A 22,837-nucleotide genomic window follows, 5' to 3' on the forward strand; every position below is an offset into this window, starting at 1 on the left:
TATGTTTCTTGCGTTCCCAAAAAGCATTAGGAACATCACTACAAATTTCTGTATGGAATTCTTGTTCAAGGGATTTAATTTTATTCTGTAAAGAAGATTGATGTAATCTTTGTTCTGTAGTTAGAAAATGTATTTCTTTTTGCAAGAAATTAATTTTTTTTTCTTCGAAATTGACTAGATCTTTAATTTAATCAAATTCTTTTGTATAAGGTTCTGTAATAAATTCAAAAATAATATGTTGATTATTTAAAGTTGTATGAATGCCAATAGAATCAATTTTGGTAATTGGCATTAATAAACATAGGAATGGTGTTCCTAAGATAATTGCTTGAGACATATTTTTAATCAAAACAAATGAAGTTGGAAGACATAACCCTTGGTTACATATTAAAACTTCTGGAAGTTTGTACCTAATGTACAAAGAATTATCACTCGCACTGGTGAGTGATTGGGTAGTTTTCTGGAAATATTTAGTAGGAATTAATCCTTCCTGAATACAATTCATGTCAGCACCGCTGTCTACAAGAGCAACAACATCTTTTATTACAAAATCAGGTTTTATAATAAAAGTAATCCTGATATACCATTTATGGAAAGTTACCTTGTTCATAAGTAGAAGATATTCAGGTTCATCTTTTTTAGTGTTGGATTCTGGTATTGTTATACCTTTATCTTTATTTTGCTGGTTAAGCTGAGTTCCGGCCTATATCCAAAGGCGCTTTAGATGTTCTGATCTTAAGTTCAGGAAGTGTTGCAGCCTTGCTTTTATCAAGGTTTATAATAGCAGATATGTCTTTCCTCTCAAGTTCATTTGAAAGGTTTGGCTTTGATACTAATTTAGCACGTCGTGACTTCACTAGAGCAACATAAGGGCTGCTAACTATTTTAGGCTCAGATAGTCTTTGGATTCATGGGAACCTTTGGATCTGGAGTGACATCACTGTTCTCTTTCCTTGGCTCTGGTAATGATGAAACTGATCTAGTCGACCTATTCCCTGGAAAGTGGCTTCCATTACTTGATTTGTTGCATTTAGAGGCTTTATGAGATTCACTGGATCCAGTTGAAGCAATTCTTATCTTAGATCTCTGTAGAGGAGATGATGATCCCGGCTCTGAATCACTGAACTTTATTCCTTTGACAGAGCTTAGCGCAAGTTTTGTTGGCAATTGTTTTCAAGGTTTTCTGGGAGGATGCCAACTGAGCAGTCGATCTGCCTTTTGCTACAATTCTCTTTTCCCTCTTCATCTTCAAAGCTTCCAATCGCTTGCGATCTTTCTCTTCCGGTAAAAAAAATAACTTGAAGATATAAGAAGTCCATTGGAATGGCAAACATGCTAAGCTGCCAAAAGAAAAATTGCACTGTAACTATAAGAACATGAAGCTAAAGCTAAAAGGCAGCCCAGTGAATGGGGCACCTGCCACTGTGGGGTTTGCAAAGGGTTAATGGGGAGGCTGTTTCTCTTTTTCAAACCCATGATGTGATATCGCAAGTATCATAAGGAGTTTTGCTACTAATCTTCTCACTGTGTTGTAGAGTGTTGAAGTGTAATAAGTAATGTACCTTCTCTTTCTTCATTTTCTAGAGATCAGCTTTGAAAGCTCTTAGTTTTTCAGCACGAGCTCGTGCATCATCCAAAGGACTCTTTTTTGAAGTTTTTCCCTTTTCTTATTGGTCCCACAGTCTTCTTATCTAAAGCATCTGGAGCGACTTTTGACTTCTGATCCTTGTCTGACTTCTTGAACCCTTGCTTAATATCTACTACAACTTTCTTATTTCTGTTATCCAATGAAGCAGCATCTTCAACATGAGCCCGCATTTCATAGTCCAAAGCAGGGTTATATCCATGACCTCGTTTTCTTTTTGAGGACAACGAGTTCATATGCATCCTATCTGGAGCACTGACCTGAAAATCTCCAGCTTCCTTGTCAGTTTCAAAGTCATAAACTGATTGGGATTCATTGCCTGAAGAATTCTTCCCTCTTGAAGTGATGTAATTGATGTTCTGAATAACAACCATGCCTGATTTCTTTTTACCTGATCTTCCGACCTTCTTTCGTGGTCCCCAGCTTTGTGAAGCTTCGCTCTCCAACTCCGAATTACCATGTGACCTTATTTTGGTGGCATCCATCTCCCATGCTTCTGATTCAACATTGTTGTCTTTACTATCCGTGGTGTGTTTTTTCTGTCCTGCTCCATAACCAACATTGAATCGAGAATCCTCTACGGGTGGATAAGGTGGCTGATAAAATGGGCCATTTCCTAGATAACTCTAATAGTAGGGCATTCCTTGCACAGGATATGGTTAGAAGACTGGCAGCGCACCAAATGGGGATTGTACAGGCCAGGGAGGAAACATAGGACACGGAAACAGACCTTGAAAATATACTTGTTGGCCTACTGGAACATGGTGATCCATGGGACACGCTTCTTCTGCGCACAAGTGTATACAATTAACCAGAAAAAAGCAAGTGAAAATTATTTTAAAATTTCAAAATGGAAAAAGTGAAAGAAGAAAATAAAGTCCTCATAGAAAAGAAGAAGAAGAAGAAGAAAGAAACAAAGAAAAAGTATTGGAGTTATCTTTGGCCCTTGATATTTATCATTCTAGGAGATAAATCAATTAAAAAGGTTTTGTGCCCTTTTAACACGTCCAAGAATTAATTTTTTTAATATCAGCATTGATAGCTTTATTTGCTATTTGTAAATGCTTTTTTTTTTTTTGTGAATTTTTTTCTAAATGCTTAATTTTACTTTTAAAGTATTTCCTTCCATCTTAAGATCCTGGATAGTTATTGGTTTTTCTTCAGTTGTATTCTGAATTCTTTTATAAACTTCTTTCATACTGTAATGTTTAGGAGGAAGACCGATTTCTTCCTTCTTCTGTTGTTGATAATAGAGTTCTAGATATTTTAATTTCATTTCTGGATTAGTTATCTGGTCAGCAATGTTTCACATATTTTGCTCACTTTTTGTAAGGATATTGATACTAGGGCTACTAATATCAAGTCCATTCATTTCAACTATTGTTTTCCTATAGTTAGCTTCTTCTGAAATTTGATTAATATTATGTTTGCAGAAACAAATTTCTGGAGAGGAGTCAGATTCTGCGTCAGAGTTGGAAGAATATAATGCAGCAAGTTCATTATCTAAACTTCAGCTTATGCTGGAATCTTCAGAAAGCATTTGAAGGATTTGTAGCTGAATTTCATCGTCCAAAGCTAGTTCATTTAATTTTTGTTGAATTTTAGCTTTGCAAAAATTAGCATAATGTCCTGTTTGGCCATATTTAAAACATTTAACTGTGGACTTAGCTTTCTTTTTGTAAGAAGTTATATGTTTGCCTTTAGATTTAGGAGGTAGTGGTTGCTGGACAATTTGTTTAGATGGTTTGTATTTTCTGGATGTTTTGGAATAAAACTTTGAAGATTTTCCGTATTTATGTTTTTTATTTTTATGTTTGGATAGATACTAGATTTTAGTGTCATAGGCAAATTTTTCACAAAATTCACCTAATTCATTATGACTTTGTTTTTTCACTTGATTCTGTAATTTAAGATCATTACATAAAGCAAGACCTTTTTCTGTGACCAATCGTATGAGTTGGCCATAGGTATATTCTGAATTGGGAATAGACATTTTGCTATGTTTATCCCGTAATTTTTTTTCTTATTCTCTCAGCAAAAAGAGTTGGAAGGCCATCGATAAATTTGGCTTTCCAATGATCACAATTAGCGTCTGAACGTCTAACAACCTTCATCACGAAGACATCTTTATACCATCGAAAATGGGATAAAGAAGGGCATCTAAGATTCTGTAAAAGTTCTTTACTTCTATCTTCAATACCATCAGTAAAGGCACCAACAAAGTGATGTAAAATGGTATTGATAAGAGTGTAAACTGCATCTTGTTCTGTTTGAACATTTCTGGTAATGGGTTCTATAACCCTTTTATATGCACTTAAAATTTCAATCTGTTGGGTTTCAGTGATGATATTATCACACCATCCTTTAAGGATTCTTGTAAAACCGTTGACTAAAAATCTGGCGATTTCATGGCCATCGTTATCATTCTGTTTGCAAATTGTTGAATACATAATCATTTGATGCAACAATTCAAATATCTGGTATTCAGAAAGACTATCTATATTCCATTCATAAATGGTTTTTCCATGATAAGATTTTTGTGTCTGGAGGAAATCTTCTTCATAAAGAATATGCATTAGAGTAGGTTTGGGATAATAATACCTACTGGGTGATGTTTTATTAGAGTTCCCATAATGCATTTTATTGATGGAAACTGGATGATTATCTTGAAAATTGCTTTCAATTTCAGGTTCATCTTTTTTAGTGTTTCACTCTGGTATTGTTATACCTTTATCTTTATTTTGCTGGTTAAGCTGAGTTCCGGCCTACATCCAAAGGCGCTTTAGATGTTCTGATCTTAAGTTCTGGAAGTGTTACAGCCTTGCTTTTATCAAGGTTTATAATAGCAGATAAGTCTTTCCTCTCAAGTTCATTTGAAAGCTTTGGCTTTGATAGTAATTCAGCACGTCGTGACTTCACTAGAGCAACATAAGGGCTGCTAACTATTTTAGGCTCAGATAGTCTTTGGATTCATGGGAACCTTTGGATCTGGAGTGACATCACTGTTCTCTTTCCTTGGCTCTGGTAATGATGAAACTGATCTAGTCAACCTATTCCCTGGAAAGTGGCTTCCATTACTTGATTTGTTACTTTTAGAGGCTTTATGAGATTCACTGGATCCAGTTGAAGCAATTCTTATCTTAGATCTCTGTAGAGGAGATGATGATCCCGGCTCTGAATCACTGAACTTTATTCCTTTGACAGAGCTTAGCGCAAGTTTTGTTGGCAATTGTTTTCGGGGTTTTCTGTGAGGATGCCAACTGAGCAGTGGAACTGCCTTTTGCTGCAATTCTCTTTTCCCTCTCCATCTTCAAAGCTTCCAGTCGCTTGCGATATTTCTCTTCCGGTAAAAAAAACAACTTGAAGATATAAGAGGTCCATTGGAATGCCAAACATGCTAAGCTGCCAAAAGAAAAATTGCACTGTAACTATAAGAACATGAAGCTAAAGCTAAAGGGCAGCCCAGTGAATGGGGCACCTGCCACTGTGGGGTTTGCAAAGGGTTAATGGGGAGGCTGTTTCTCTTTTTCAAACCCATCATGTGATATCGCAAGTATCATAAGGAGTTTTGCTACTAATCTTCTCACTGTGTTGTAGAGTGTTGAAGTGTAATAAGCAATGTACCTTCTCTTTCTTCATTTTCTGGAGATCAGCTTTGAAAGCTCTTAGTTTTTCAGCGCGAGCTCGTGCATCATTCAAAGGACTCTTTTTTGAAGTTTTTCCCTTTTCTTATTGGTCCCACAGTCTTCTTATCTAAAGCATCTGGAGCGACTTTTGACTTCTGATCCTTGTCTGACTTCTTGGACCCTTGCTTGATATCTACTACAACTTTCTTATTTCTGTTATCCAATGAAGCAGCATCTTCAACATGAGCCTGCATTTCATAGTCCAAAGCAGGGTTGTATCCATGACCTCGTTTTCTTTTTGAGGACAACGAGTTCTTGTGCATCCTATCTGGAGCACTGACCTGAAAATCTCCAGCTTCCTTCTCATTTTCAGAGTCAGAAACTGATTGGGATTCATTGCCTGAAGAATTCTTCCCTCTTGAAGTGATGTAATTGACGTTCTGAATAACAACCATGCCTGATTTCTTTTTACCTGATCTTCCGACCTTCTTTTGTGGTCCCCAGCTTTGTGAAGCTTCGCTCTCCAACTCCGAATCACCATGTGACCTTGTTTTGGTGGCATCCATCTCCCATGCTTCTGATTCAACATTGTTGTCTTTACTATCCATGGTGTGTTTTTTCTGTCCTGCTCCATAACCAACATTGAATCGAAAATCCTTCACTGGTGGATAAGGTGGCTGATAAAATGGACCATTTCCTAGATAACTCTGATAGTAGGGCATTCCTTGCACAGGATATGGTTAGAAGACTGGCAGCGCACCAGATGGGGATTGTACAGGCCAGGGAGGAAACATAGGACACGGAAACGGACCTTGAAAATATACTTGTTGGCCTACAGGAACTTGGTGATCCATGGGACACGTTTCTTCTGCTCACAAGTGTATACAGTTAACCAGACAAAAGCAAGTGAAAATTATTTTCAAATTTCAAAATGCAAAAAGTGAATGAAGAAAATAAAGACCTCATATAAAAGAAGAAGAAGAAGAAGAAGAAGAAGAAGAAGAAAAAACGAAAAAGTATTGGAGTTATCTTTGGCCCTTGATATTTGTCATTCTAGGAGATAAATCAATTAAAAAGGTTTTGTGTCCTTTTAACACGTCCAAGTATTAATTTTTTTAATATCAGCATTGATAGTTATATTTGCCGTTTGTAAATGCTTTTTCTTTTTTTTTTTTGGTGAATTTTTTTGTAAATGTTTAATTTTAATTTTAAAGCATTTCCTTCCATCTTATGATCCTGGATAGTTATTGGTTTTTCTTCAGTTGTATTCTGAATTCTTTTATAAACTTCTTTCATACTGTAATGTTTAGGAGGAAGACCGATTTCTTCCTTCTTCTGTTGTTGATAATAGAGTTCTAGATATTTTAATTTCATTTCTGAATTAGTTATCTGGTCAGCAATGTTTCACATATTTTGCTCACTTTTTGTAAGGACATTGATACTAGGGCTACTAATATCAAGTCCATTCATTTCAACTATTGTTTTCCTATAGTTAGCTTCTTCTGAAATTTGATTAATATTATGTTTGCAGAAACAAATTTCTGGATAGGAGTCAGATTCTGCGTCAGAGTTGGAAGAATATAATGCAGCAAGTTCATTATCTAAACTTCAGCTTATGCTGGAATCTTCAGAAAGCATTTGAAGGATTTGTAGCTGAATTTCATCGTCCAAAGCTAGTTCATTTAATTTTTGTTGAATTTTAGCTTTGCAAAAATTAGCATAATTTCCTGTTTGGCCACATTTAAAACATTTAACTGTGGACTTATCTTTCTTTTTGTAAGAAGTTTTATGTTTGCCTTTAGATTTAGGAGGCTGTGGTTGCTGGAGAATTTGTTTAGATGGTTTGTATTTTCTGGATTTTTTGGAATAAAACTTTGAAGATTTTCCATATTTATGTTTTTTATTTTTATGTTTGGATAGATACTAGATTTTAGTGTCATAGGCAAATCGTTCACAAAATTCACCTAATTCATTATGACTTTGTTTTTTCACTTGATTCTGTAATTTAAGATCATTACATAAAGCAAGACCATTTTCTGTGACCAATCTTATGAGTTGGCCGTAGGTATATTCTGAATAGGGAATAGACATTTTGCTATGTTTATCCCGTAATTTTTTTTCTTATTCTCTCAGCAAAAAGAGTTGGAAGGCCATCGATAAATTTGGCTTTCCAATGATCACAATTAGCGTCTGAACGTCTAACAACCCTCATCATGAAGACATCTTTATACCATCGAAAATGGGATAAAGAAGGGCATCTAAGATTCTGTAAAAGTTCTCTACTTCTATCTTCAATACCATCAGTAGAGGCACCAACAAAGTGATGTAAAATGGTATTGATAAGAGTGTAAACTGCAACTTGTTCTGTTTGAACATTTCTTGTAATGGGTTCTGTAACCCTTTTATATGCACTTAAAATTTCAATCTGTTGGGTTTCAGTGATGATATTATCCCACCATCCTTTAAGGATTCTTGTAAAACCGTTGACCAAAAATCTGGCGATTTCATGGCCATCGTTATCATTCTGTTTGCAAATTGTTGAATACATAATCATTTGATGCAACAATTCAAATATCTGGTATTCAGAAAGACTATCTATATTCCATTCATAAATGGTCTTTCCATGATAAGATTTTTGTGTCTGGAGGAAATCTTCTTCATAAAGATTATGCATTAGAGTAGGTTTGGGATAATAATACCTACTGGGTGTTGTTTTACTGGAGTTCCCATAATGCATTTTATTGATGGAAACTGGATGATTATCTTGAAAATTGCTTTCAATTTCAGGTTCATCTTTTTTAGTGTTTCACTCTGGTATTGTTATACCTTTATCTTTATTTTGCTGGTTAAGCTGAGTTCCGGCCTACATCCAAAGGCGCTTTAGATGTTCTTATCTTAAGTTCTGGAACTGTTACAGCCCTGCTTTTATCAAGGTTTATAATAGCAGATAAGTCTTTCCTCTCAAGTTCATTTGAAAGCTTTGGCTTTGATAGTAATTCAGCACGTCGTGACTCCACTAGAGCAACATAAGGGCTACTAACTATTTTAGGCTCAGATAGTCTTTGGATTCATGGGAACCTTTGGATCTGGAGTGACATCACTGTTCTCTTTCCTTGGCTCTGGTAATGATGAAACTGATCTAGTCAACCTATTCCCTGGAAAGTGGCTTCCATTACTTGATTTGTTACTTTTAGAGGCTTTATGAGATTCACTGGATCCAGTTGAAGCAATTCTTATCTTAGATCTCTGTAGAGGAGATGATGATCCCGGCTCTGAATCACTGAACTTTATTCCTTTGACAGAGCTTAGCGCAAGTTTTGTTGGCAATTGTTTTCGGGGTTTTCTGTGAGGATGCCAACTGAGCAGTGGAACTACCTTTTGCTGCAATTCTCTTTTCCCTCTCCATCTTCAAAGCTTCCAGTCGCTTGCGATATTTCTCTTCCGGTAAAAAAAACAACTTGAAGATATAAGAGGTCCATTGGAATGCCAAACATGCTAAGCTGCCAAAAGAAAAATTGCACTGTAACTATAAGAACATGAAGCTAAAGCTAAAGGGCAGCCCAGTGAATGGGGCACCTGCCACTGTGGGGTTTGCAAAGGGTTAATGGGGAGGCTGTTTCTCTTTTTCAAACCCATAATGTGATATCGCAAGTATCATAAGGAGTTTTGCTACTAATCTTCTCACTGTGTTGTAGAGTGTTGAAGTGTAATAAGCAATGTACCTTCTCTTTCTTCATTTTCTGGAGATCAGCTTTGAAAGCTCTTAGTTTTTCAGCGCGAGCTCGAGCATCTTTCAAAAGACTCTTTTTTGAAGTTTTTCCCTTTTCTTATTGGTCCCACAGTCTTCTTATCTAAAGCATCTGGAGCGACTTTTGACTTCTGATCCTTGTCTGACTTCTTGGACCCTTGCTTGATATCTACTACAACTTTCTTATTTCTGTTATCCAATGAAGCAGCATCTTCAACATGAGCCTGCATTTCATAGTCCAAAGCAGGGTTGTATCCATGACCTCGTTTTCTTTTTGAGGACAACGAGTTCTTGTGCATCCTATCTGGAGCACTGACCTGAAAATCTCCAGCTTCCTTGTTAGTTTCAGAGTCAGAAACTGATTGGGATTCATTGCCTGAAGAATTCTTCCCTCTTGAAGTGATGTAATTGACGTTCTGAATAACAACCATGCCTGATTTCTTTTTACCTGATCTTCCGACCTTCTTTTGTGGTCCCCAGCTTTGTGAAGCTTCGCTCTCCAACTCCGAATCACCATGTGACCTTGTTTTGGTGGCATCCATCTCCCATGCTTCTGATTCAACATTGTTGTCTTTACTATCCATGGTGTGTTTTTTCTGTCCTGCTCCATAACCAACATTGAATCGAAAATCCTTCACTGGTGGATTAGGTGGCTGATAAAATGGACCATTTCCTAGATAACTCTGATAGTAGGGCATTCCTTGCACAGGATATGGTTAGAAGACTGGCAGCGCACCAGATGGGGATTGTACAGGCCAGGGAGGAAACATAGGACACGGAAACGGACCTTGAAAATATACTTGTTGGCCTACAGGAACTTGGTGATCCATGGGACACGTTTCTTCTGCTCACAAGTGTATACAGTTAACCAGAAAAAAGCAAGTGAAAATTATTTTCAAATTTCAAAATGCAAAAAGTGAATGAAGAAAATAAAGACCTCATATAAAAGAAGAAGAAGAAGAAGAAGAAGAAAAAACGAAAAAGTATTGGAGTTATCTTTGGCCCTTGATATTTGTCATTCTAGGAGATAAATCAATTAAAAAGGTTTTGTGTCCTTTTAAGACGTCCAAGTATTAATTTTTTTAATATCAGCATTGATAGTTATATTTGCCGTTTGTAAATGCTTTTTTTTTTTTTTTTTGGTGAATTTTTTTGTAAATGTTTAATTTTAATTTTAAAGCATTTCCTTCCATCTTATAATCCTGGATAGTTATTGGTTTTTCTTCAGTTGTATTCTGAATTCTTTTATAAACTTCTTTCATACTGTAATGTTTAGGAGGAAGACCGATTTCTTCCTTCTTCTGTTGTTGATAATAGAGTTCTAGATATTTTAATTTCATTTCTGAATTAGTTATCTCGTCAGCAATGTTTCACATATTTTGCTCACTTTTTGTAAGAACATTGATACTAGGGCTACTAATATCAAGTCCATTCATTTCAACTATTGTTTTCCTATAGTTAGCTTCTTCTGAAATTTGATTAATATTATGTTTGCAGAAACAAATTTCTGGAGAGGAGTCAGATTCTGCGTCAGAGTTGGAAGAATATAATGCAGCAAGTTCATTATCTAAACTTCAGCTTATGCTAGAATCTTCAGAAAGCATTTGAAGGATTTGTAGCTGAATTTCATCGTCCAAAGCTAGTTCATTTAATTTTTGTTGAATTTTAGCTTTGCAAAAATTAGCATAATTTCCTGTTTGGCCACATTTAAAACATTTAACTGTGGACTTATCTTTCTTTTTGTAAGAAGTTTATGTTTGCCTTTAGATTTAGGAGGCTGTGGTTGCTGGAGAATTTGTTTAGATGGTTTGTATTTTCTGGATTTTTTGGAATAAAACTTTGAAGATTTTCCATATTTATGTTTTTTATTTTTATGTTTGGATAGATACTAGATTTTAGTGTCATAGGCAAATCGTTCACAAAATTCACCTAATTCATTATGACTTTGTTTTTTCACTTGATTCTGTAATTTAAGATCATTACATAAAGCAAGACCTTTTTCTGTGACCAATCTTATGAGTTGGCCGTAGGTATATTCTGAATAGGGAATAGACATTTTGCTATGTTTATCCCGTAATTTTTTTTCTTATTCTCTCAGCAAAAAGAGTTGGAAGGCCACCGATAAATTTGTCTTTCCAATGATCACAATTAGCGTCTGAACGTCTAACAACCCTCATCATGAAGACATCTTTATACCATCGAAAATGGGATAAAGAAGGGCATCTAAGATTCCGTAAAAGTTCTCTACTTCTATCTTCAATACCATCAGTAGAGGCACCAACAAAGTGATGTAAAATGGTATTGATAAGAGTGTAAACTGCATCTTGTTCTGTTTGAACATTTCTGGTAATGGGTTCTGTAACCCTTTTATATGCACTTAAAATTTCAATCTGTTGGGTTTCAGTGATGATATTATCCCACCATCCTTTAAGGATTCTTGTAAAACCGTTGACCAAAAATCTGGCGATTTCATGGCCATCGTTATCATTCTGTTTGCAAATTGTTGAATACATAATCATTTGATGCAACAATTCAAATATCTGGTATTCAGAAAGACTATCTATATTCCATTCATAAATGGTCTTTCCATGATAAGATTTTTGTGTCTGGAGGAAATCTTCTTCATAAAGATTATGCATTAGAGTAGGTTTGGGATAATAATACCTACTGGGTGTTGTTTTACTGGAGTTCCCATAATGCATTTTATTGATGGAAACTGGATGATTATCTTGAAAATTGCTTTCAATTTCAGGTTCATCTTTTTTAGTGTTTCACTCTGGTATTGTTATACCTTTATCTTTATTTTGCTGGTTAAGCTGAGTTCCGGCTTACATCCAAAGGCGCTTTAGATGTTCTTATCTTAAGTTCTGGAAGTGTTACAGCCTTGCTTTTATCAAGGTTTATAATAGCAGATATGTTTTTCCTCTCAAGTTCATTTGAAAGCTTTGGCTTTGATAGTAATTCAGCACGTCGTGACTTCACTAGAGCAACATAAGGGCTGCTAACTATTTTAGGCTCAGATAGTCTTTGGATTCATGGGAACCTTTGGATCTGGAGTGACATCACTGTTCTCTTTCCTTGGCTCTGGTAATGATGAAACTGATCTAGTCAACCTATTCCCTGGAAAGTGGCTTCCATTACTTGATTTGTTACTTTTAGAGGCTTTATGAGATTCACTGGATCCAGTTGAAGCAATTCTTATCTTAGATCTCTGTAGAGGAGATGATGATCCCGGCTCTGAATCACTGAACTTTATTCCTTTGACAGAGCTTAGCGCAAGTTTTGTTGGCAATTGTTTTCGGGGTTTTCTGTGAGGATGCCAACTGAGCAGTGGAACTGCCTTTTGCTGCAATTCTCTTTTCCCTCTCCATCTTCAAAGCTTCCAGTCGCTTGCGATATTTCTCTTCCGGTAAAAAAAACAACTTGAAGATATAAGAGGTCCATTGGAATGCCAAACATGCTAAGCTGCCAAAAGAAAAATTGCACTGTAACTATAAGAACATGAAGCTAAAGCTAAAGGGCAGCCCAGTGAATGGGGCACCTGCCACTGTGGGGTTTGCAAAGGGTTAATGGGGAGGCTGTTTCTCTTTTTCAAACCCATAATGTGATATCGCAAGTATCATAAGGAGTTTTGCTACTAATCTTCTCACTGTGTTGTAGAGTGTTGAAGTGTAATAAGCAATGTACCTTCTCTTTCTTCATTTTCTGGAGATCAGCTTTGAAAGCTCTTAGTTTTTCAGCGCGAGCTCGTGCATCATTCAAAGGACTCTTTTTTGAAGTTTTTCCCTTTTCTTATTGGTCCCACAGTCTTCTTATCTAAAGCATCTGGAGCGACTTTTGACTTCTGATCCTTGTCTGACTTCTTGGACCCTTGCTTGATATCTACTACAACTTTCTTATTTCTGTTATCCAATGAAGCAGCATCTTCAACATGAGCCTGCATTTCATAGTCCAAAGCAGGGTTGTATCCATGACCTCGTTTTCTTTTTGAGGACAACGAGTTCTTGTGCATCCTATCTGGAGCACTGACCTGAAAATCTCCAGCTTCCTTCTCATTTTCAGAGTCAGAAACTGATTGGGATTCATTGCCTGAAGAATTCTTCCCTCTTGAAGTGATGTAATTGACGTTCTGAATAACAACCATGCCTGATTTCTTTTTGCCTGATCTTCCGACCTTCTTTTGTGGTCCCCAGCTTTGTGAAGCTTCGCTCTCCAACTCCGAATCACCATGTGACCTTGTTTTGGTGGCATCCATCTCCCATGCTTCTGATTCAACATTGTTGTCTTTACTATCCATGGTGTGTTTTTTCTGTCCTGCTCCATAACCAACATTGAATCGAAAATCCTTCACTGGTGGATAAGGTGGCTGATAAAACGGACCATTTCCTAGATAACTCTGATAGCAGGGCATTCCTTGCACAGGATATGGTTAGAAGACTGGCAGCGCACCAGATGGGGATTGTACAGGCCAGGGAGGAAACATAGGACACGGAAACGGACCTTGAAAATATACTTGTTGGCCTACTGGAACTTGGTGATCCATGGGACACGTTTCTTCTGCGCACAAGTGTATACAGTTAACCAGAAAAAGGCAAGTGAAAATTATTTTAAAATTTCAAAATGCAAAAAGTGAAAGAAGAAAATAAAGACCTCATATAAAAGAAGAAGAAGAAGAAGAAAAAACGAAAAAGTATTGGAGTTATCGTTGGCCCTTGATATTTCTCATTCTAGGAGATAAGTCAACTAAAAAGGTTTTGTGCCCTTTTAACACGTCCAAGTATTAATTTTTTTAATATCAGCATTGATAGTTATATTTGCCGTTTGTAAATGCTTTTTTTTTTTTTTTTTTGGTGAATTTTTTTGTAAATGCTTAATTTTAATTTTAAATCATTTCCTTCCGTCTTATGATCCTGGATAGTTATTTGTTTTTCTTCAGTTGTATTCTGAATTCTTTTATAAACTTCTTTCATACTGTAATGTTTAGGAGGAAGACCGATTTCTTCCTTCTTCTGTTGTTGATAATAGAGTTCTTGATATTTTAATTTCGTTTCTGGATTAGTTATCTGGTCAGCAATGTTTCACATATTTTGCTCACTTTTTGTAAGGACATTGATACTAGGGCTACTAATATCAAGTCCATTCATTTCAACTATTGTTTTCCTATAGTTAGCTTCTTCTGAAATTTGATTAATATTATGTTTGCAGAAACAAATTTCTGGAGAGGAGTCAGATTCTACGTCAGAGTTGGAAGAATATAATGCAGCAAGTTCATTATCTAAACTTCAGCTTATGCTGGAATCTTCAGAAAGCATTTGAAGGATTTGTAGCTGAATTTCATCGTCCAAAGCTAGTTCATTTAATTTTTGTTGAATTTTAGCTTTGCAAAAATTAGCATAATTTCCTGTTTGGCCACATTTAAAACATTTAACTGTGGACTTATCTTTCTTTTTGTAAGAAGTTTAATGTTTGCCTTTAGATTTAGGAGGCTGTGGTTGCTGGAGAATTTGTTTAGATGGTTTGTATTTTCTGGATTTTTTGGAATAAAACTTTGAAGATTTTCCATATTTATGTTTTTTATTTTTATGTTTGGATAGATACTAGATTTTAGTGTCATAGGCAAATCGTTCACAAAATTCACCTAATTCATTATGACTTTGCTTTTTCACTTGATTCTGTAATTTAAGATCATTACATAAAGCAAGACCTTTTTCTGTGACCAATCTTATGAGTTGGCCGTAGGTATATTCTGAATAGGGAATAGACATTTTGCTATGTTTATCCCGTAATTTTTTTTCTTATTCTCTCAGCAAAAAGAGTTGGAAGGCCATCGATAAATTTGGCTTTCCAATGATCACAATTAGCGTCTGAACGTCTAACAACCCTCATCATGAAGACATCTTTATACCATCGAAAATGGGATAAAGAAGGGCATCTAAGATTCTGTAAAATTTCTCTACTTCTATCTTCAATACCATCAGTAGAGGCACCAACAAAGTGATGTAAAATGGTATTGATAAGAGTGTAAACTGCATCTTGTTCTGTTTGAACATTTCTTGTAATGGGTTCTGTAGCCCTTTTATATGCACTTAAAATTTCAATCTGTTGGGTTTCAGTGATGATATTATCCCACCATCCTTTAAGGATTCTTGTAAAACCGTTGACCAAAAATCTGGCGATTTCATGGCCATCGTTATCATTCTGTTTGCAAATTGTTGAATACATAATCATTTGATGCAACAATTCAAATATCTGGTATTCAGAAAGACTATCTATATTCCATTCATAAATGGCCTTTCCATGATAAGATTTTTGTGTCTGGAGGAAATCTTCTTCATAAAGATTATGCATTAGAGTAGGTTTGGGATAATAATACCTACTGGGTGTTGTTTTACTGGAGTTCCCATAATGCATTTTATTGATGGAAACTGGATGATTATCTTGAAAATTGCTTTCAATTTCAGGTTCATCTTTTTTAGTGTTTCACTCTGGTATTGTTATACCTTTATCTTTATTTTGCTGGTTAAGCTGAGTTCCGGCCTACATCCAAAGGCGCTTTAGATGTTCTTATCTTAAGTTCTGGAAGTGTTACAGCCTTGCTTTTATCAAGGTATATAATAGCAGATATGTCTTTCCTCTCAAGTTCATTTGAAAGCTTTGGCTTTGATAGTAATTCAGCACGTCGTGACTTCACTAGAGCAACATAAGGGCTGCTAACTATTTTTGGCTCAGATAGTCTTTGGATTCATGGGAACCTTAGGATCTGGAGTGACATCACTGTTCTCTTTCCTTGGCCCTAGTAATGATGAAACTGATCTAGTCAACCTATTCCCTGGAAAGTGGCTTCCATTACTTGATTTGTTACTTTTAGAGGCTTTATGAGATTCACTGGATCCAGTTGAAGCAATTCTTATCTTAGATCTCTGTAGAGGAGATGATGATCCCGGCTCTGAATCACTGAACTTTATTCCTTTGACAGAGCTTAGCGCAAGTTTTGTTGGCAATTGTTTTCGGGGTTTTCTGTGAGGATGCCAACTGAGCAGTGGAACTGCCTTTTGCTGCAATTCTCTTTTCCCTCTCCATCTTCAAAGCTTCCAGTCGCTTGCGATATTTCTCTTCCGGTAAAAAAAACAACTTGAAGATATAAGAGGTCCATTGGAATGCCAAACATGCTAAGCTGCCAAAAGAAAAATTGCACTGTAACTATAAGAACATGAAGCTAAAGCTAAAGGGCAGCCCAGTGAATGGGGCACCTGCCACTGTGGGGTTTGCAAAGGGTTAATGGGGAGGCTGTTTCTCTTTTTCAAACCCATCATGTGATATCGCAAGTATCATAAGGAGTTTTGCTACTAATCTTCTCACTGTGTTGTAGAGTGTTGAAGTGTAATAAGCAATGTACCTTCTCTTTCTTCATTTTCTGGAGATCAGCTTTGAAAGCTCTTAGTTTTTCAGCGCGAGCTCGTGCATCATTCAAAGGACTCTTTTTTGAAGTTTTTCCCTTTTCTTATTGGTCCCACAGTCTTCTTATCTAAAGCATCTGGAGCGACTTTTGACTTCTGATCCTTGTCTGACTTCTTGGACCCTTGCTTGATATCTACTACAACTTTCTTATTTCTGTTATCCAATGAAGCAGCATCTTCAACATGAGCCTGCATTTCATAGTCCAAAGCAGGGTTGTATCCATGACCTCGTTTTCTTTTTGAGGACAACGAGTTCTTGTGCATCCTATCTGGAGCACTGACCTGAAAATCTCCAGCTTCCTTCTCATTTTCAGAGTCAGAAACTGATTGGGATTCATTGCCTGAAGAATTCTTCCCTCTTGAAGTGATGTAATTGACGTTCTGAATAACAACCATGCCTGATTTCTTTTTACCTGATCTTCCGACCTTCTTTTGTGGTCCCCAGCTTTGTGAAGCTTCGCTCTCCAACTCCGAATCACCATGTGACCTTGTTTTGGTGGCATCCATCTCCCATGCTTCTGAATCAACATTGTTGTCTTTACTATCCATGGTGTGTTTTTTCTGTCCTGCTCCATAACCAACATTGAATCGAAAATCCTTCACTGGTGGATAAGGTGGCTGATAAAACGGACCATTTCCTAGATAACTCTGATAGCAGGGCATTCCTTGCACAGGATACGGTTAGAAGACTGGCAGCGCACCAGATGGGGATTGTACAGGCCAGGGAGGAAACATAGGACACGGAAACGGACCTTGAAAATATACTTGTTGGCCTACTGGAACTTGGTGATCCATGGGACACGTTTCTTCTGCACACAAGTGTATACAGTTAACCAGAAAAAGGCAAGTGAAAATTATTTTAAAATTTCAAAATGCAAAAAGTGAAAGAAGAAAATAAAGACCTCATATAAAAGAAGAAGAAGAAGAAGAAAAAACGAAAAAGTATTGGAGTTATCGTTGGCCCTTGATATTTGTCATTCTAGGAGATAAATCAACTAAAAAGGTTTTGTGCCCTTTTAACACGTCCAAGTATTAATTTTTTTAATATCTGCATTGATAGTTATATTTGCCGTTTGTAAATGCTTTTTTTTTTTTTTTTTGGTGAATTTTTTTGTAAATGCTTAATTTTAATTTTAAATCATTTCCTTCCGTCTTATGATCCTGGATAGTTATTTGTTTTTCTTCAGTTGTATTCTGAATTCTTTTATAAACTTCTTTCATACTGTAATGTTTAGGAGGAAGACCGATTTCTTCCTTCTTCTGTTGTTGATAATAGAGTTCTTGATATTTTAATTTCGTTTCTGGATTAGTTATCTGGTCAGCAATGTTTCACATATTTTGCTCACTTTTTGTAAGGACATTGATACTAGGGCTACTAATATCAAGTCCATTCATTTCAACTATTGTTTTCCTATAGTTAGCTTCTTCTGAAATTTGATTAATATTATGTTTGCAGAAACAAATTTCTGGAGAGGAGTCAGATTCTGCGTCAGAGTTGGAAGAATATAATGCAGCAAGTTCATTATCTAAACTTCAGCTTATGCTGGAATCTTCAGAAAGCATTTGAAGGATTTGTAGCTGAATTTCATCGTCCAAAGCTAGTTCATTTAATTTTTGTTGAATTTTAGCTTTGCAAAAATTAGCATAATTTCCTGTTTGGCCACATTTAAAACATTTAACTGTGGACTTATCTTTCTGTTTGTAAGAAGTTTTATGTTTGCCTTTAGATTTAGGAGGCTGTGGTTGCTGGAGAATTTGTTTAGATGGTTTGTATTTTCTGGATTTTTTGGAATAAAACTTTGAAGATTTTCCATATTTATGTTTTTTATTTTTATGTTTGGATAGATACTAGATTTTAGTGTCATAGGCAAATCGTTCACAAAATTCACCTAATTCATTATGACTTTGTTTTTTCACTTGATTCTGTAATTTAAGATCATTACATAAAGCAAGACCTTTTTCTGTGACCAATCTTATGAGTTGGCCGTAGGTATATTCTGAATAGGGAATAGACATTTTGCTATGTTTATCCCGTAATTTTTTTTCTTATTCTCTCAGCAAAAAGAGTTGGAAGGCCATCGATAAATTTGGCTTTCCAATGATCACAATTAGCGTCTGAATGTCTAACAACCCTCATCATGAAGACATCTTTATACCATCGAAAATGGGATAAAGAAGGGCATCTAAGATTCTGTAAAATTTCTCTACTTCTATCTTCAATACCATCAGTAGAGGCACCAACAAAGTGATGTAAAATGGTATTGATAAGAGTGTAAACTGCATCTTGTTCTGTTTGAACATTTCTTGTAATGGGTTCTGTAACCCTTTTATATGCACTTAAAATTTCAATCTGTTGGGTTTCAGTGATGATATTATCCCACCATCCTTTAAGGATTCTTGTAAAACCGTTGACCAAAAATCTGGCGATTTCATGGCCATCGTTATCATTCTGTTTGCAAATTGTTGAATACATAATCATTTGATGCAACAATTCAAATATCTGGTATTCAGAAAGACTATCTATATTCCATTCATAAATGGCCTTTCCATGATAAGATTTTTGTGTCTGCAGGAAATCTTCTTCATAAAGATTATGCATTAGAGTAGGTTTGGGATAATAATACCTACTGGGTGTTGTTTTACTGGAGTTCCCATAATGCATTTTATTGATGGAAACTGGATGATTATCTTGAAAATTTCTTTCAATTTCAGGTTCATCTTTTTTAGTGTTTCACTCTGGTATTGTTATACCTTTATCTTTATTTTGCTGGTTAAGCTGAGTTCCGGCCTACATCCAAAGGCGCTTTAGATGTTCTTATCTTAAGTTCTGGAAGTGTTACAGCCTTGCTTTTATCAAGGTATATAATAGCAGATATGTCTTTCCTCTTAAGTTCATTTGAAAGCTTTGGCTTTGATAGTAATTCAGCACGTCGTGACTTCACTAGAGCAACATAAGGGCTGCTAACTATTTTAGGCTCAGATAGTCTTTGGATTCATGGGAACCTTTGGATCTGGAGTGACATCACTGTTCTCTTTCCTTGGCTCTGGTAATGATGAAACTGATCTAGTCAACCTATTCCCTGGAAAGTGGCTTCCATTACTTGATTTGTTACTTTTAGAGGCTTTATGAGATTCACTGGATCCAGTTGAAGCAATTCTTATCTTAGATCTCTGTAGAGGAGATGATGATCCCGGCTCTGAATCACTGAACTTTATTCCTTTGACAGAGCTTAGCGCAAGTTTTGTTGGCAATTGTTTTCGGGGTTTTCTGTGAGGATGCCAACTGAGCAGTGGAACTGCCTTTTGCTGCAATTCTCTTTTCCCTCTCCATCTTCAAAGCTTCCAGTCGCTTGCGATATTTCTCTTCCGGTAAAAAAAACAACTTGAAGATATAAGAGGTCCATTGGAATGCCAAACATGCTAAGCTGCCAAAAGAAAAATTGCACTGTAACTATAAGAACATGAAGCTAAAGCTAAAGGGCAGCCCAGTGAATGGGGCACCTGCCACTGTGGGGTTTGCAAAGGGTTAATGGGGAGGCTGTTTCTCTTTTTCAAACCCATAATGTGATATCGCAAGTATCATAAGGAGTTTTGCTACTAATCTTCTCACTGTGTTGTAGAGTGTTGAAGTGTAATAAGCAATGTACCTTCTCTTTCTTCATTTTCTGGAGATCAGCTTTGAAAGCTCTTAGTTTTTCAGCGCGAGCTCGTGCATCATTCAAAGGACTCTTTTTTGAAGTTTTTCCCTTTTCTTATTGGTCCCACAGTCTTCTTATCTAAAGCATCTGGAGCGACTTTTGACTTCTGATCCTTGTCTGACTTCTTGGACCCTTGCTTGATATCTACTACAACTTTCTTATTTCTGTTATCCAATGAAGCAGCATCTTCAACATGAGCCTGCATTTCATAGTCCAAAGCAGGGTTGTATCCATGACCTTGTTTTCTTTTTGAGGACAACGAGTTCTTGTGCATCCTATCTGGAGCACTGACCTGAAAATCTCCAGCTTCCTTGTCAGTTTCAGAGTCAGAAACTGATTGGGATTCATTGCCTGAAGAATTCTTCCCTCTTGAAGTGATGTAATTGACGTTCTGAATAACAACCATGCCTGATTTCTTTTTACCTGATCTTCCGACCTTCTTTTGTGGTCCCCAGCTTTGTGAAGCTTCGCTCTCCAACTCCGAATCACCATGTGACCTTGTTTTGGTGGCATCCATCTCCCATGCTTCTGAATCAACATTGTTGTCTTTACTATCCATGGTGTGTTTTTTCTGTCCTGCTCCATAACCAACATTGAATCGAAAATCCTTCACTGGTGGATAAGGTGGCTGATAAAACGGACCATTTCCTAGATAACTCTGATAGCAGGGCATTCCTTGCACAGGATACGGTTAGAAGACTGGCAGCGCACCAGATGGGGATTGTACAGGCCAGGGAGGAAACATAGGACACGGAAACGGACCTTGAAAATATACTTGTTGGCCTACTGGAACTTGGTGATCCATGGGACACGTTTCTTCTGCACACAAGTGTATACAGTTAACCAGAAAAAGGCAAGTGAAAATTTTTTTAAAATTTCAAAATGCAAAAAGTGAAAGAAGAAAATAAAGACCTCATATAAAAGAAGAAGAAGAAGAAGAAAAAACAAAAAAGTATTGGAGTTATCTTTGGCCCTTGATATTTGTCATTCTAGGAGATAAATCAATTAAAAAGGTTTTGTGCCCTTTTAACACGTCCAAGTATTAATTTTTTTAATATCAGCATTGATAGTTATATTTGCCGTTTGTAAATGCTTTTTTTTTTTTTTTTTTGGTGAATTTTTTTGTAAATGCTTAATTTTAATTTTAAATCATTTCCTTCCGTCTTATGATCCTGGATAGTTATTGGTTTTTCTTCAGTTGTATTCTGAATTCTTTTATAAACTTCTTTCATACTGTAATGTTTAGGAGGAAGACCGATTTCTTCCTTCTTCTGTTGTTGATAATAGAGTTCTAGATATTTTAATTTCGTTTCTGGATTTGTTATCTGGTCAGCAATGTTTCACATATTTTGCTCACTTTTTGTAAGGACATTGATACTAGGGCTACTAATATCAAGTCCATTCATTTCAACTATTGTTTTCCTATAGTTAGCTTCTTCTGAAATTTGATTAATATTATGTTTGCAGAAACAAATTTCTGGAGAGGAGTCAGATTCTGCGTCAGAGTTGGAAGAATATAATGCAGCAAGTTCATTATCTAAACTTCAGCTTATGCTGGAATCTTCAGAAAGCATTTGAAGGATTTGTAGCTGAATTTCATCGTCCAAAGCTAGTTCATTTAATTTTTGTTGAATTTTAGCTTTGCAAAAATTAGCATAATTTCCTGTTTGGCCACATTTAAAACATTTAACTGTGGACTTATCTTTCTTTTTGTAAGAAGTTTTATGTTTGCCTTTAGATTTAGGAGGCTGTGGTTGCTGGAGAATTTGTTTAGATGGTTTGTATTTTCTGGATTTTTTGGAATAAAACTTTGAAGATTTTCCATATTTATGTTTTTTATTTTTATGTTTGGATAGATACTAGATTTTAGTGTCATAGGCAAATCGTTCACAAAATTCACCTAATTCATTATGACTTTGTTTTTTCACTTGATTCTGTAATTTAAGATCATTACATAAAGCAAGACCTTTTTCTGTGACCAATCTTATGAGTTGGCCGTAGGTATATTCTGAATAGGGAATAGACATTTTGCTATGTTTATCCCGTAATTTTTTTTCTTATTCTCTCAGCAAAAAGAGTTGGAAGGCCATCGATAAATTTGGCTTTCCAATGATCACAATTAGCGTCTGAACGTCTAACAACCCTCATCATGAAGACATCTTTATACCATCGAAAATGGGATAAAGAAGGGCATCTAAGATTCTGTAAAAGTTCTCTACTTCTATCTTCAATACCATCAGTAGAGGCACCAACAAAGTGATGTAAAATGGTATTGATAAGAGTGTAAACTGCATCTTGTTCTGTTTGAACATTTCTTGTAATGGGTTCTGTAACCCTTTTATATGCACTTAAAATTTCAATCTGTTGGGTTTCAGTGATGATATTATCCCACCATCCTTTAAGGATTCTTGTAAAACCGTTGACCAAAAATCTGGCGATTTCATGGCCATCGTTATCATTCTGTTTGCAAATTGTTGAATACATAATCATTTGATGCAACAATTCAAATATCTGGTATTCAGAAAAACTATCTATATTCCATTCATAAATGGTCTTTCCATGATAAGATTTTTGTGTCTGGAGGAAATCTTCTTCATAAAGATTATGCATTAGAGTAGGTTTGGGATAATAATACCTACTGGGTGTTGTTTTACTGGAGTTCC

At 36.0% G+C, this 22,837-nt stretch overlaps 6 pseudogenes; all 6 read right to left on the reverse strand.

Moving 5' to 3' along the window:
- Nucleotides 1-686: 686 nt before the first annotated feature.
- On the reverse strand, nucleotides 687-4,221 carry LOC145819099 (uncharacterized; annotated as a pseudogene).
- Nucleotides 4,222-4,393: 172 nt separating this feature from the next.
- Nucleotides 4,394-7,945, reverse strand: LOC145819100 (uncharacterized; annotated as a pseudogene).
- A 172-nt stretch (nucleotides 7,946-8,117) lies between these two features.
- LOC145819101 (uncharacterized) lies at nucleotides 8,118-11,658 on the reverse strand (annotated as a pseudogene).
- Nucleotides 11,659-11,830: 172 nt separating this feature from the next.
- Nucleotides 11,831-15,367, reverse strand: LOC145819102 (uncharacterized; annotated as a pseudogene).
- Nucleotides 15,368-15,539: 172 nt separating this feature from the next.
- On the reverse strand, nucleotides 15,540-19,075 carry LOC114256832 (uncharacterized; annotated as a pseudogene).
- A 172-nt stretch (nucleotides 19,076-19,247) lies between these two features.
- LOC145819103 (uncharacterized) lies at nucleotides 19,248-22,784 on the reverse strand (annotated as a pseudogene).
- Between the last annotated feature and the right edge of the window lie 53 nt (nucleotides 22,785-22,837).

Source organism: Camellia sinensis, chromosome 2 (assembly GCF_055761805.1).
Source record: "Camellia sinensis isolate YWXY chromosome 2, ASM5576180v1, whole genome shotgun sequence".
Classification (NCBI taxonomy): Eukaryota; Viridiplantae; Streptophyta; class Magnoliopsida; order Ericales; family Theaceae; genus Camellia; species Camellia sinensis.